The sequence below is a fragment of the Tamandua tetradactyla genome, chromosome 6, assembly GCF_023851605.1.
Source record: "Tamandua tetradactyla isolate mTamTet1 chromosome 6, mTamTet1.pri, whole genome shotgun sequence".
In the NCBI taxonomy this organism is placed as follows: Eukaryota; Metazoa; Chordata; class Mammalia; order Pilosa; family Myrmecophagidae; genus Tamandua; species Tamandua tetradactyla.
In genome coordinates, this window is record NC_135332.1 from 174,113,310 (window position 1) to 174,129,622 (window position 16,313).

The 16,313-nt window shown below is 49.7% G+C and overlaps 1 protein-coding gene across 4 annotated transcripts in view; it reads right to left on the reverse strand.

Annotated features, from left to right (window-relative positions):
* The window catches only part of CYRIB (CYFIP related Rac1 interactor B), a 197,033-nt gene that overhangs the window by 150,535 nt on the left and 30,185 nt on the right, over positions 1 to 16,313 (reverse strand). The window contains exon 1 of one of the 4 annotated variants that reach the window (XM_077167659.1): positions 12,859 to 12,923. The exons of the other annotated variants lie outside the window; for them this stretch is intronic. The gene's annotated coding sequence lies outside the window, so the exon portion shown is untranslated. Of the gene's footprint in view, positions 1 to 12,858; positions 12,924 to 16,313 lie in introns of those variants that run through there. 4 annotated transcript variants of the gene reach the window in all.

The following is a 16,313-nucleotide window of genomic DNA, read 5'->3' on the forward strand; positions in this document are numbered from 1 at the left end:
ATGTCTGCTTTGACTCTGTCAATGGGCTGCTAAGGCCCTCAGGGGTGCGTGTTGTGTGTTTTTCACATTCATTTGAATTTCTATAATACTGATTTGTGTTCCACAGTATGTTGAATAGCTTAGACACTCATACTCTGTGAATACTGGAACTTCTTTCTAATTCACATTTTTATTTAATATTCTGGCCAGCCAAGCACTAAATTACTAGTGCAAGATGGCGGTGGGGAGGGGCTCACACAAGTGATGCCGATTTGTCCTGGGCGCTCTGGATGTGCATTTGGAAAAACTGCCATATCTGAAACAGAGGATCCCTGGAGATGATGCTGGGGGCATCTCTTTAGGCATGTTCCAAGACCCCATAAAGAACCTAAGATACAGCCTGGAACATGAGGGCATTCGGAGTTGACCCTCCCCTGGGCTGGAGTTTCCTGAAGTGTTCCCTGAGCCACTCAGAATGGGTTCTATCAACTAAGCTCTCTGCGACTGTCAGGGAGTATCTTTATTATTACTACTATGACATTACTAATATTATTTGCCAAGCATGCCATCCAGAAAAGCAGTTAACATGAAGTGGGAGCGCCTTCTGAACCCCATTCCCAGGTGTTTGACTTCTCAATCATAACCAGTTTTAACTGGCTCTGAGGGCCTTGCTCTCACGTGACCCCCCCTACCCCCCACAGCAGTGGTATTTTTATTTGCCAAGCTTGGGATGTGCCTAAGTCCCGCGTGCATTCCACAATATGAAGGATTATATATGAAGGTTCTGCACATATACATATGCACTTAAATATATAAACATCCCCTTTCTACAATCCTAACAAAAGGAATACACTAAGTACCATCCAATCCACTAGCACAAGCCACATGGGGCTGCTGAGCCCATGAACTCTGGCTAGCGTGAATGAGGGAACAAATTTTACAATTTTATTTCATTTTAATTAATTTAAATTAAAATATTTTAATTATTTTTAAATTAATTTAATTAATTTAAATTAAAATAGTCATGTGTGGCTAGTGGCACCCTTGCAGGACCGCCAGCTCTGGTTTCAAGTGTATGGAATTCGGTTTTCGGGGGCCACTGCTGTTGACAGGGGTGAGCTTTGGAGTCCAAATCCCAACAGCTAGTTGCTAAGGTGTCTCACTTCTAGGAAAGCCTGATTCTTTATCTGTAATGTTTACAAATTCACTATGAGACAAAATACAAAGAGTACTGGCCCACAGCAGAACTTCTAAGAAATAAGATTTCCTTAGAGGCAGCTAAATCAGATATATGTGAAACTGCTAGAAAAACATGATTCTGGACCAAAATCCTGGAACTTCATTTTTTTTAAAGAGTGAACAAGTGGAGCAGCTGACCCTGAACTGACAAGGCTGCCTCACTGGGCTCGCTACCCTCGGTTTCTGCCCCCAGGCCCGAGGCCCAGGAGGAGGTGTGGGGGTGGTGGGCACTGGGTGGGCAGTTCCACTGCAGATCATCCTGGGCGTGGCCTGCACCCCACGGCAGGAAGGGAGCCAGGCCCATCACGGGGGGCAGGGAAGCAGCACCCCAAGGATGCCCCCGCGTCCTGCAGCGTCCAGGGAACACTGACCAGGCTCCCTCCCACCCCACGACTCCTCCTGGGTCCATTTTGGGGAACCCATCAGCAGGAACCGGCAGCGGGCCCCTAGAGCTGCAGGCTTCGAGTTGCCACCAGGGAGCCTTTAAAAACACTGTTCTCTGCAACTGAGAATCTGTGTTTGCAAAAGCTCCCAGGTGATTGTGCCACACAGCTGAAGCCTGGTAATTTGAATCAGAATGTTGGGGACCTGATAAGCAGTGATCCTGATAAGCAGCCACGATGGGGGCAGCTCTATTTAGGGCAGTGGGAAGCCCTGTTGTTAAGGTTCCCTCTCTGGCTGCAGGGACCCGAAGTCAGAGCTAGGGCGCGCCAGCTGCCTCTCTGGATCCTCTCCCATCCCCAGCGACAAGGCAATGATTTTTAGCACAAGCCCAGGGGATGCTGGGCTCCTGGGATCATTCTCTTCTCACTGCCCCAAGTGTGGGCATCCCCACTCCCACACCCCAAGGCGCACCATCCGAAGGTGGTACCAGTCAGGACAAAATCCCATTCCATATTCTAGGGCTCCACTCGCAGCACCCCACCTTCCTCCTCAAAAGATTGCAGTGAGGGCCTGCCCCCTCTGTGGTACATGCCTCCCAGGGGTGTGAATCTCCTTGGCAACATGGGACCAGACTCCCAGGATGAGCCAGGACCCAGCATCACGGGAATGAGAAAGAAAGCCTTCTTAACCAAAAAGGGGAAGAGAGAAATGAGACAAAATAAAGCCTCAGTGGCTGAGAGATTTCAAACAGAGTTGAGAGGTTACCCTGGTGGTTATTCTTACACATCATATAGATATCCCTTTTTAGTTTATGGTGTACCGGAGTGGCTGGAGGGAAGTACCTGAACCTGTTGAGCTGTGCTCCAGTAGCTCTGATTCTTGAAGATGATCGTATAACGAAACAGCTTTTACAATGTGACCATGTGTGCTGGTTTAAAAGTATTGTGTACCCGAGAAAAGCCATGTTTTAACCCTGATTCTATCTTGTGTAGGCAGCCGTTTCATTTAATCCTAATTTAACCATATAGGTTGGAATCATTTCCATGGAGATGTGACACACCCAACTGAGAGTATTAACTTTTGATTCGATGAAGATGTGACTCCACCCATCCCAGGTGGGTCTTGATTAGTTTACTAGAATCCTTTGGAAAAGGACACATTTTGGAGAGACTCAGAAATGACCGAAGACTCAGAACTGACAAACTTCACCGAGACCTGACACAGATATGGACATGTGGAGAACAGATACACAGAGGTTTGGAGATTCTTGGAGCCCAGCACACGTCGCCATGAGATGTTAAGCTAGACCTGGAGAGAAGGGAAGCCCAGAGATGAAAGCCAGCCCCCGAGAAGCCAAGTGAGGAAGCCCTACAGGAACAGAGGCTGAAAGCAGTGGAGCCCAGGAGCAAAGGACCACCAGACGCCAGCCACGTGACTACCCAGTTGACAGAGGGTTCCTGACCCATCGGCCTTTCTTGAGTGAAGGTCACCTCTTGTTGGTGCCTTAATTTGGACACTTTTACTCAGAACTGTAAACCTGTAACTTATTCAATTCCCACCTACCCTCTTTTTTTTTTTCTTTTGCCTGGGCAGTCACCGGGAATCGAACCCGGGTAGCTGGCATGGCAGGCGAGATCGATTCCCCTTTTTAAAAGCCATTCCATTTCTGGCATATTACATTCTGGTAGCTTGTGAACTAACACATCATGTGATTGTGAAAACCTTGTGTTCTGATGCTCCTTTTATCCAGGGTATGGACAGATGAGTAAAAATAATAATAATAATAACAATAAGGATAAAAATAAATGATAGAGGGAGATAAAGGGTAAAAATTGAGTAAATTGAAATACTGTGGGCCAATGAAAGGGAGGGGTATGTGGTATGAGGTATGGAACGTATGAGGTTTTTTTTTTTTCTTTTTCTTTCTTTTTCTGGAGTGACGCAAATGTTCCAAAAATGATCATGGTGAAGAATACACAACTGTGATGATATTGTGAGTCACTGACTGTATAATATGGCTAACAGTACGTGTGTGGATATTTCTCAATAAAAATACTTAAAAAGTAAAATATCCTAGTGGGGTCCTACAGGAACTTCCTTTAGAAACTACAGGGTAGTGAATTTTAGCACAAGCTCTGAAGCCTGGAACATAGTAGCTGGGTGATCCTGGACAGGTTTCTTGACCCCTCTGGGCTCTGTTTCCTTGGCTCTAAGATGGGATGATGGCATTTACCATGAGAGCTGGTGGTGAGGACTGAGATCCTTCAAAAAGGGAGGGCATGGGCCTAGCAGCTGGCAGCAGGAAGTGCTAGAGGGTGCATCCTTCCTAGGGCCTTCAGCAGACTCTAGGTTCTGGTCCATAAGAGCCCCCCAAAATGTCACCCTCTTTCCTTATGCACCCCCTTCTCTTCCCATGGGCCCCCAGGTCGGCTGTCCCACTGCCCAATGCCCAGCCTGGCCTCTCCACCTCAGTGCCCACCCCTCCCGTTCTAGAAATAATGAACCAGAAGTAAACTTTTTCTATTCCCCATTCCAGACTTCTGTAATTAAAATCAAATATCTGCCCACTCTCCAAGGCCCCTAAACCTGAATTACTCACAGAAAAACAAAAAATGCTTAAGGAGCCCAGAGAGGCTGGTCTTGAGCAGAGGTGATAGAGCCTGGGAGTAAATGATGTCACTCTTCAACCACCACTGAGGGGTGGGGAGCATGGGGGAGCCCCACATTCAGAGCTGCCATGCCCCGGTTTCTCAGTGACCACCACAGAGGTCAGCGGTGCACTCGCTGTGCAAAAGGCCCCCTGAAAAGCATGTGAGGGTGTGGAGGAGGGAGGGGTGACGTGGGAGAACTTTCTGGCCAGCCCCACCCTCTAGGAGCTGTCAAGCCAACAGGAAGTGTCTGCTGCTGCTCAGCAGTGTACCAGCACACCTGTTATAATTCTGAAGGACTCCCAGGCAAGTGGGGAGAGAGTGGCTGCCCGGGGCCCTCTCCCCTGCTGCCGACCCTATTCCCTCAGCGTGCCAGGCACTCTCAAGCCAGCACGGAGAAGAATGAGCATCGGGCATGGTGGGGGCTTCTGGAATGGAGTGTGATTGGGGCCCACTGTTAAACGTAACGTTTTGAGGGATTCAGAAGACAGACAAGGCCTCAGTGAATACGAAAGGGTCAGAGGAAGGAAGAATCAGCCTTGGCCTGAATTGCTATCCCTGGAGTCCCTTATAAGCAAAAGAAATTCAGAGACAGTGAGTCAGGGGCTGCCACCGGGAGAAGCTGGGAGTCAGCGGGAGCTGGAGGGATGGACACGAGGAGGAGGGGCTGTCCTGTGGAGCTCCGAGGACTCTGGGGAGAAAGCACAGCCTTGCTGTCGCCTTGATGTTGGACTTTGAGCCCCTGAAACCCTGAGCCGATAAATTCCTGCTGCTCAGCCAGCCACAGAGAGCTGGTGTCTGCCACAGCAGCTGGGAAATTAAGACAGGAGAGGAGTCTGGGTGGATGGAAGCACCTGCAGCTCCCTGCTGCCGGGCCGCCCTCTCCACCCACGTCCAGGTCACCACAGCCTCTCCCACCAGGTCAGAGGAACCCCCCGCGGAACTCCCTGCAAGCAGCAGCTGCTGTCCCTGCCAGCCCAGCAGCCCTGCCCTTCAGGCTAGGTCCCCAGCTGTCCTGCAAGGAGACCCGCCCCTCACGGGCTCCAGGGACAGCCCTTTACCTGGGCAGAGCAGCGGCTTCCTGGAACCAGTGGACGGGTGGAGAATGGGTGGGGGACAACCCCAGTGCCTGTATGTGGCTGACAACCGCTGACTTCCCCATGCTGAGCAAAGTCAGCCAGACGCCAAAGGTCAAACACCATATGACCCCACTTACAGGAAACATCTAGAGTGAGCAAATTCACCACAGCAGAAACTAAATCAGAGCTGCCAGGGGCGGGGGCGGGGGTGGGGGCTAAGTGGGTAAGAGTTTCTGTTTGGGGTTATGGAGACGTTCTGGTAATGAATGGCAGCGAGTCAACACAGCGTTGTAAAGGTAATTCATGCCACTGAATCTGGTGCACAGAAAAGTGCTTAAAAGGATAAAGCAAGACAGTGTCTATATTTTGGAACTGCACATACTCTTTGTGACCAATGAAAGAAAGGCTTATTTGGTCTGGAACTGAAATTTTCTGTGGCATATAATCTAACTCAACCTATCTGTATAGCTCATTTGAACAACTGAAACACAGGGAGCCCAGAATAAGACAGAGGTCTTTTGATCCTATATAGATTATTGTAATGCCTGGAAACATTCCAGAGTACATTAAACAGATAATCAAAAAGTATTGGCAAAACCCCTTGAGGGATAGGAGAAAAACTACGGAACCATTAAACCTTACCATCAGAGAATCCCTTGATACTGTGCCAAACTTTAGGGACACCCAATTAAATAGGCCAAGCCCTTGATTAAAAAAAAAAAGGATAAATTTCATTATATATATATATATATATGTATACACACACACACATGCACACACACACCACAGAGAAAATTTTTTTTTAAAAGTCAGGTTTCCAAATGTAAGTACCATTGCTGTGGACATGAAAAAGATAAATAAAACTGCAGTTGGCCATTTGTCCACTGTTGACCCATTGCAGGCACAGTCAACCAAGGAAGAAAATTTGAAAGGAAAAAAGGAGGGCACCTGAGGTGGGCTCGCTAGCCGCCCCTGGGCAGCCCGCTCTGTGCCCACCCCGCAATTAGGGCACACAGGCACCCCAACCTCTCGGTGGGCCCCGGACCAGGCCGCCCCACCTCCCACGCTCCCCCCCACCTGCCCGCAGGTGAGGACGCAGGTCCGGTCCCCACCACCCACGTGGCCGGCCTTGGCGTCGGTGCAAACCGCGCAAACCCTCAGGTCCCGCCACCGGACACGGCAAATGTCCTCCGACCACACCGAATTCTTTCCCACTGTCATGGTTAGGGACAGGTGTCAACTTGGCCAAGTTGTGGTACCTGTTCATCTGATTGGGCAAGCGCTGGCCTGTCTGTTGCAATGAGGACATTTCATAGGATTAGGTCATGATCACGTCAGCTACATCCACAGCTGATTCCATTTGTAATCAGCCAAAGGGGAGTGTCTTCTGCAATTAGTGATGCTAAATCCAATCATGGGAAGCCTTTTAAGGAGGACTCAGAGGAGACAGGTTGCATTCCTGCTTTGGCTGGTGAGCCTCTCCTGTGGAGTTCATCCAGGCCATCCATTGGAGTCATCGGCTTCGCAGCCTGCCCTGTGGATTTTGGACTCTGCGTTCCTACGGTCACGTGAGACACTTTCATAAATTTTATATTTGCAAGTGTTCCCTGTTGATTCTGTTTCTCTAGAGAACCCTAACTAATACACCCACTGAGGGGAAAAAGTCTTTCCAAATGTCTCCTTGTTTGTACAGTCCCAGTTTACACCATAAACACGTTTGGGACAAGGGTGACCACCTCATGCCCCACACCCGCCATCCGCGCACCAGTGCAGAGCCCCAGCTCGTCGCTGCGCTGGGAGAGCCTGATACACGGCCCCCGCGCCCACCTGCCGGGCCCCCAGGACGCCTTCTAACACCCCCCAGGGCACAAAGAGGCTTGCAGCTAAAAGCCTTTTTTACCTAAAGCCAGTTTTCCTGTTTTGATTGTAAGCCAGCCAGCTGGGTAAACTTCATCCAAAGCCCGAAGAAAAAGTGCATGGAATACAACCTCTCCTGACCCTCAGTGTAAACCGACAGCCTTGTAATTGCCATGTACAGACGGTTAATTTCAAAATAAGCCTTAGAGATCTCAGGTCCAACCTTCCCATTTTACAAAAGTAGAAACCAAGATGAGAAGTGAAACAAATGCCCAAGGCCACGCAGCACAGCTGGAAGGCAGGGGAGCCAGCACAACTCCTTCTCCTGACATTTACAGAGAGCCTTAGTGTCATTTTAATTTTTTACACTAACACACACTTACTTACAATTTTAAACCACAGAGATGTTCTGTATGTATTTGCTGCTCTTTGTAATACACCTCGCTGGGTCTCTGAAAAGTGGGGGCTCTGTGTCTACCTGCAGAATGACTGGAAAGTTCCGGGCCCCCAAAAGGCATGGGGTTTCTCACTCTCTCTACCACCCATAAACAACAGCAACTTTGCCAACACAGACAATAGCAAGTGCTGGTTGGACAATGAAAGGCAGTCCCCACTTCCTAAAGCAGACTCAGCAGGGGTGGTTCTTAGTAAAAATGTCTACTCTCTCCCGGACCAAACTGCCATGAAGTTATTCATACACTGCTCTGTGTTGCTTTGCCTGTTTGCTTGTTTCATTTTAATCTCTCTCTAGTCACTAAAGAAAAAGCACCATGCAAAGTAAACAACGCTATTTTGGAGACAGCCTGGAGTTTTAATTTTTGTCTGCTCCTTCCACTTACATTGTGGTCTGAGACAAGGCCCTTGGCTTCTCTGTGCCTCAGTTTCCTCATCTTCTACATGGCAGCCATGCCATCCCCTGGGTGGGGTCTGAGACCCTCGACTCTGCTCTAGAGCACATCCACTCTGCTAACCAGGTCAGCGCGTCCGCTTTGCTGATCCACTCCCAGCCACCCAACTTGCGCCCCGGATCTATAGTCACAGCCCTCAGACACTCAGCATGGCTGACCCTGTCCTTGTCCCCAGCCTAAGAGCTGACATCCTTTGGTCAGGTGCTCCCCCGGCTGCTTCAGCTCCTGGGTCACCTGTTCCCACCCACCTGGTCATCCATGGAGGGAGGAGCCCCATGGTCACATTTTCCTTCAAAGGCCTGAAAAGCCCTAAAGTCATCATAAATTATTCACTTGTTTCTTCCTAGGATCCAGTGGAATAGAAAGTAAGTCACTCATGTCTATATGACCCTTTCCCAGAAGATATATTTTATGTACCCCAATAAACAGAATGGACCATGTTTGCAAAAGTCCTTTTAAAATCCGTCTGCAATGAACCCTGTGCTGCGTTGACACGTGCTCCTGGTGGACCGAGAGGGGCCTACCTGCCCGCCGAGCCCGGCTTGAAAGCAGTTCCAGCCTCTGGGTCCCGAGCCCAGCAACCCCTCACCAGCCCACTCCCTTCTGACTATAAGCTAAGCTCTCTACGGGGTCCCCCAATTCCAGCATGGCCAGCGAGGGGCGCGGTCGTGCTCGGATGCAGACAGAGAAGAGCCCCCAGGGAGAAGTCGAACCCAGCGAGGCGAAGGGCTACTGGGTGTCGGACCCGCGAGGGGTAAGTCGGCTGGTGAGCTCATCCTTGGCGTTTCTCAAGACCTACACCTTCTGCCTCACTCTCTACATTAAAGAACCAATACCAGGTCTCCCCCAGTGCTAAACCCCACATTATGGCAAAGGCCCCAAACAAATCTGGTGAGAAGAGAATGTGCACTGACTGCATCGGGGATCACAAACTCAAAATCTCAATAGACACTGATTCACGTTGCTGTGGGTAGGGGCAGCAGGAGCTGCTGGAACAGCTGATTTCTTCAAAACCCAAAAAGGAAAGTGGAGAAGCTTCCCTTTGTTCCTCTCCCCCCACCTCCAGCTACAACCAAGACAGGTGGCAGGGAGAGGAGCTTGAAAATGTTCCTCAAATGTGCATACACATGCCCCCCAGTGCATGCGCATACACACACACACACGCACACACACACTCACCTGTGTCCAGTCCCTTTTGCTACAGGCCATAGTCAGGAAACTAGAAGCCAGTAGAGGGGGAACCTCTGGACACTGCTGGTGGGAATGTAACAAGGTGCAGCTATTTTGGAAACGAGTTTGGCAGCTTCTTGGAAAGCTAAACATAAAATTCCACACAATTCAGCAATTCCAGTCCTAGGAATCCACACAGAGGAAATGAAAACTTATGTCCACACAAAGACTTGCACGCAAATGTTCACGGCAGCATTATTCATGAGAGTCCCGAAATGGAAACAACCTAACTGTCCATCAGCTGTGAACGGAGGGACTGAAATGAGGATCCACCAGAAAAAGGAACAAATCGCTGACACTATGTCATTAAATCACGATGGCATGGATGAACCTCAGAAACATTAGGGTAAATGAAAGAAGCCAGACAGGAGAGATCCCAAATGTAGGTAAGATCCAGAAGGCAAATTTATAGAGACAGAGGTTACATTGTTAGTTGCATGGGGCTGGGGGCAGGCAGGGGAATTAACTGCAAATGGATATGAAGGCTCTTATTGGGGTGGTGAAAATAAAATCCGTTGACTTGTGAACTTGACATGGATGGCAGTGTGGTGGTTTGGAGCTATGTACCCCAGAAAAATAAGTTCCTAGACGTAATCCGTTCCGGCGGATGTAAACGCATTATAAGTAGGATCTTTCGATGAGGTTATTTCAGCTAAGGCGTGGCCCAACTCACCAGGATGAGTCTTAATCCTGTTATAGAGTCCTCTATAAGCAGAATGAAATTCAGACACACAGAGAGCAAGCCAAAGGAGGCAAGAAGCTGAAGCAGCCAAGGCAACCCAGAAGAGAAGGGAGAGGCCAGGAGAGGCCGCCATGTGCACTAGCCTGTGACACAGGAGCCCAGGGGCAAGGGTCACAAGCAGCCGGCCCCAGAGAGTCAGTTTTGGAAGAAAGCATCATCGCCCTGATGATGCCTTGATATGAACGTTTCCTTAGCCTCAAAACCGTGAGCTAATACTAAAAAATTCCCATTGTTTAAACCAACCCATTGTGTGGGGTATTTGCTTGGGCAGCCAAGGAAAAACTGGTAAATTTTATGTTATATACAATATACCTTGCGCTAGCTTTGTTTTAATGCTGTAACAAACTACCACAAGCTCAGTGGCTTTAACAAACAAATTCATTATCTTAAACTTCTGGAGGTCAAAACTCCAAAATCAGTTTCACTGGGCTAGAGTCAAGGTGCTGGCAGGGCTGCACTCGCTCCGGGGTTCTGGGGGAGATTGTTTCCTTGCACCGTCCACCTCCCGGAGGCCGCCGGCATTCCCTGGCTCCTGGCCGCTCCGTCCACATTCAAAGCCAGCAGTGCAGCATCTCCAAGTCTCCTTCTGATTCGGGTCCCCCTGCCTCCCACTTATAAGGACAACTGTGATGCCACTGGACCCACCAGATAATGAAGGATGATCTACCCAACTCAGAATCCTCAATTTAGTCACATCTGCAAAGTCCCTCTTGTCATATAAAGTTCCACATTCACAGGTTCTGGGGATGTGGACATGGACACCTTTCGGGGAGGGGGGTGTCATTATTTTCCTAAGCATACCTCAACAAAGCTGTTCTAAAATAACACAAAAAAGTGAGCATCCAGTGGGACCAGCACGTAGGACCCCTGCCAGTGAAAGGTCCTGGGCCACCGCAGGCAGCACAAATGAACTGAAGGGGCCGCCCACATTTCAGCTTTAAAACCCACATGGGGAGGGACCAAGGAAAAGGGCCCTTCAAGAAGACTGGGAAAACTGCTGAAGTTTTAGATGAGGAGAGGATAAAAGGGGGCAGAGAGGGGGAAATGCCTTCAGTTTTCACTGACTTGACCCCCTCCCATTGCCAATTGGAAGGAAACAAAGCACAGTCTTATGTCTCACTGAGTCGCGTGCTGTCCTGCAGTTTCCATCTTGTTGAGTATTTTAACCTCTATTTGGGGCCGGCACCTACTTAAGTCTCTGAGGTGCCACTGGGGTGGGTCCCTCAGCAGAGGGCAGGCAATGGAGAGAAGCAGCCGAGGCTCTGTCTCAGGCCTGGGTGCTCTCTGTTAGTTCACACCACACCTTTCCGAGGAGGAGTGCTGCCGAGGATCCCCTCTCTGTCCGGTCATTATTTGGAGGGCACTTTTCAGGATATGAAAATGGCGTCTCCTTTCTGCCTCTGCCTCCTCTACTAGGCTGTGCTCTTGCCAGGGCACAACACAGTGTGGGCACAAAGTAGGTGCACAATAAACAGCCGTTTTATAGACATACGTGTACACAGACATATGCATATATATGCATGTTTCATATGCAGTACGTAGGTGTTCAATAAATGTTTGTCCTCTCTATATATTTATATATTGCATGAATGAATGAATGAGTCAAGGACAAGATGTGGTTTAAAGGCAGAGCTGGCTTAGAAATGGGAATGAAAACACCAAGAGGGCAAAGACTGCCTCTTCTGTCTCCATTGGGTCGCTGGCCGCGAGGGCAGCACCTTCCTGGCACTAGAAATGCTCAGCAAGTACTGGTCAGGTGTGTGAATGACTGCAGGGCTCGGCCTGGTTTCTTTCTACAGACATCTACTGAGCACTTAACAGTTCCAGGCATAGTGCCAGGCCCTGGGGAGGAAAGAGGGGTCCCTACCTTTGGGGTGGTGGGGGGCTGGGTGACCTAACAAGGAAACCAGCAAAGCAGTTCATCGCTCCACACAGATGGACAGGAGCTTAAGGGGAAGGAACAGCATGTCGAGACGGAGCACGGCGAGCTCTACAAGAAAGACTGTTGGAGAAGAAGGATTTAAACGGAGGAAGCAGGACTTGGCTTTGTGAAGAGCCAGGAGCACAACGTCAGGCTGGGGAGGCCAACAGAGGAAACCAAAACGCAGCAAAGGGACTGAACTGAGGGCTGTTTAAAGTAGCTGTGGTTAAGCACAAATGTGGCTCTGAGCTTCCTGGCGGCCAGGGCAGAAAGGAACACCCATTTCAGGTGGGTCTTGATTAGTCTATTGGAATCCTCTAAAACAGGAAATATTTTGGAGAGAGTCAGAAATGACAGAAACTTCAGAGCAGAGCTGACAGAGAGCAGAGACGCGGATGTCTGGAGATGCTTGGAGCTCAGCAGGCATTGCCGTGTGTCTTCCCATGAGATGTTAAGCAAGCCAGAACCTGGAAAAAGCCAAGGGAAGCCAAGAGATGAAAGCCAGCCCCAGAGAAGCAAAGTGAGGGACCCCCAAACGAACAGAGACTGAAGGCAGTGGAGCCCAGGAGCAAAGGACCAGCAAATGCCAGCCACGTGCCTTCCCAGCTGACAGAGGGTTCCTGACCCACTGGCCTTTCTTGAGTGAAGGTCACCTCTTGGTGCCTCAGTTCAGACACTTCCACTCCCTTAGAACTGTAAACTTGTAACTTAATAAAATCTCCTTTTTAAAGGCCATTCCAATTCTGGTATATTACATTCTAGCAGCTTTCAAGCTAACACACCAAGCTAGAAATGCATGTTGCTTGACAACTTTGCCCCGTCCGTCCCCACCAGCTGTCACACACATGGTCACGAGTCCCACCAACTCCACCTGTGAAGGAGCTCTCACTTCCATCTCTTCCTTCAATCTCCACCACCACTGTCTCTGACCACCTGGTCTCACAAACAACCTCGCCCTGTGCTTGCCTCCCGCCTGGCTCTCCTCCACAATCTCCCCACAGAGATACTTAAAAATCATAAGTCTGACGCATCACCCCTCTGTTCACAATCCCACCTGGGGGGGACCCCTCCCCCCCTCCAGGCGGCAAGCAGCCAGGTGGACTGGGCTGGACCCACCACTCTCCAGCCTAGGGTGGTCCTGACCAGCCTGCAGCCAGCAGGGTCGTCCAAACCCCTTTGCCCTGCGGCTATGAGTTCATGGAGGAGCGAACCCAGGCCGAAGCGAAACTGCGCTCGGCATTCTCCTGGCCACAGAGTTAGGCTCAATGGTGTGCCCGGGACCTACATGGTCCAGGCAGAGGCGGGAAACTTCTCTCTTCTCCCCTGGACCATGCAGCCTGTGGCATGGAGCCTGGGACTGCAGAGCCAGGCTGCCCCACAAGGAAGGCACACACAGGAGGCAGAGAGAGAGCAGGAGGGAAATGAACCCCAGTGTGCTGATTTGAGAGGATTATGTACCCTAGAAAAGCCTTGTTTTAATCCTGATCCAGTCTTGTGGGAGCAACCATTTCTTTTCATCCCTATTCAGTAATACAAATTGGAATCTTTTGATTAAATGTGACACACCCAATTGTGGGTATTTAACTTTTGACTAGAGGGAGATGTGACTCCACCCATTCCAGGGGGGTCTTGATTAGTTTAATGGAATCCTTTAAAGGAAGAATTTTGGAGAGGGCCACGAGAACCACAGGAGCCCACACAGTCACAGACCTTTGGAGATGAAGAAGGAAAAATGCCCCCACATGAAAAAGTGTCATGAAAAAGAAGCCTGGAGAGAAAGCTAGCAGATGTCACCATGTTCGCCATGTGCCTTTCCAGTTAGAGAAACCCTGAACTTCATCGGCCTTTCTTGAGTGAAGGTAACCTCTTCTTGGTTGCTTTATTTGGACATTTTTATGGACTTGCACAGCTTTAGAATGTAAACTTGCAACTTAATAAATTTCCCCTTTTTGTTAAAAGCCATTCTATTTCTGATATATCACATTTCAGCAGCTAGCAAACTAGAACACTCACCTAAAGCCTGCCCTACCCCCTGAACGTTTCCAGCACATGTGTTTGTTAACTTCCATTTCTAGTTAAGCAAGCTTGAGATGTGTTTACTGTTGTCAGCCACCCAAAATTGCTATTATATCAAAATAAAGCCCAAACTCCTTTGCATGGCATACACAGGGGTCAGCAAGCCACAGCTCATGGCCCTCCACCTAGTTTTGTAAATAAAGTTTTATTGGAACACAGTTTTATTTGGCACATACTCATGCCCATTCATTTACATATTTCCTGTGGCTGCTTAGAGACCACAATGTCTGCTGACCCCTGGCATGCAAGGTCACCCATATTTTGGCTTCTGCCTTCCCTTCCAAACTGACCACCTACTGGGACACCCGTCACCTCCTGGTTTGAAGATGCTGAGCCCTCCTGCAGAAATCCCACCCCCCCACCATCCATATACCTTGCTCACTCCTTGCACCCTCCTTCAGATCCCTTCACAGGCCCCCTGGGGTGAGGAGTGCCTTGTGCACTGGGGCTGAATACATACACAGAGTCCTCTCCCATCACCCCGACTTTTGCCACCCTGGAACTGCTGAGTCATTCCGTGGCCCAGTTATAGTGTTACTGGTGTCATGAACATGCATTAACTTCATTCTACAAGTGAGTGAACTGGGGTGTCAGCATTCTCCATATTTTGGACTCCCCAGTCTCCCACTCACCTTTCTGTTTGGGGGAACCCCCAGCATGTAAGCCCTGGGGCCCCAGGGCCCGGCAGGAAGCTGGAGGGGATCAGACATTCCTCTTGCTGCCTCCTGGCTGCTGGGGCACCAGCCTGGGACCTCAGCTGGGCCAAGGGAGCATTGCCACTCAAGACACTCTGGACCAAGTGTCACAAAGTGGCAGGGAAGGCAGGGGTGACTGAGAGTCGAGAGTCCAGTGGTGATGGCAAGTGTCCCAAGCAGATGTCCTGGCCATAACCTCAGTACACTTTGCAAACCAGGCACTCCAGGCTACCTATTGACTCTGGGAGTTTCCTATTAACGTCTCACCAAACTCCTGTCCATAAAATAGTCCCAGCGAATTCTGCTGCCTGTGACTGGAAACCCTGACAGGCGTGTCCCGCCGAGGCCGCGGTGAGAACCCCCTGCCCCTGGGATGGGCCTCGGCCTCTCGCTGAGCTGCGGAGCTTGCCTGGGGGGCTCCTCTGTCTCCTGCCTCCCGTTTGTGTGGGCAGACCCCCACCCAGCCAGGGTCCATTCAGTTCAGGGAAACGCTGAGCCACAATGAGTCGGGCACGGCATTGAGCACAGAGAGAAAGGGGACGGTCCCGGCCTGTGAGGAGCTGGCGGGCCGGAAGCGGGGGCAGGTGTGGACCCCAGGTCTGCCCGGCTGGGCGGGACAGACGGAGGCAGGAGGAAGCGTTTCTTCCTCTCTCACCACGGGCTGCAGTGTCAAGCAGAATTTCAAGCATCTGCTGTTGCAAAACATCAAAAGGAGTTACGAAAGGTTATTTTCATAAATACCTGAAATTGTTGCACCGTAACCCTGACCTTTGGAAATGACTGTATAACTACAGAGCATTTACAATGTGACGGTGTGACTGTAAAAACCTTGTGCCTGACACTCCCTTTATCCAGCGTATGGGCAGATGAGCAGTAAAGACTAAAAAATAATAATAATAAGGAAGGTCATGGGTATGGGATGTTTTAGTGTTCATTTTAATTTTTATTCCTTTTTTGGAGTAATTAGAATGTCCTAAGGTTGCTTGTGGTGATGAATGCACAACTATATAATGATACTATGAGCCACTGATTGTATACTTCGGATGATTATATGGTATATGACTATATCTCAGTAAAATTACATTAAAAAAAAAAGATCATTTCCAGAAACATCCCTCTCCTCTCACCCCATAAAGCCATTCAGGGTTTGCTACATTCAGAATAAGTTAATGGCCATTCACTGACGTTCATTCATTCATTCTGCAAACGGATCCAAGACCCATTTGTGCCAGTCTCTGTGCTAGGTATTGGGGTAACTAAGATGAATCGGCTGCATCTCTACTCTCCAGACACTCGGTAGGCGGAGGAGAGGACCAAAAAATAAATAAGTAAGAGCCTGCTTCACTTTGGGGGTGGCGATTGTAAGGGAGGGTTTAGGGGTTAGTGGTATGAACATGCACTTCAGAGTTTTTTACCACTTCCTGGAAATCACCCCCATTTCTCCACCCACCCCACAGCCCGCACACCATGGGCCTGAGGACTTGGGCTGAGTGTCCCAACCCGGGTCTGATCCGGAGGGGCTGCTGGCCACTGGCTGCTGAACTGGCTAAAATAT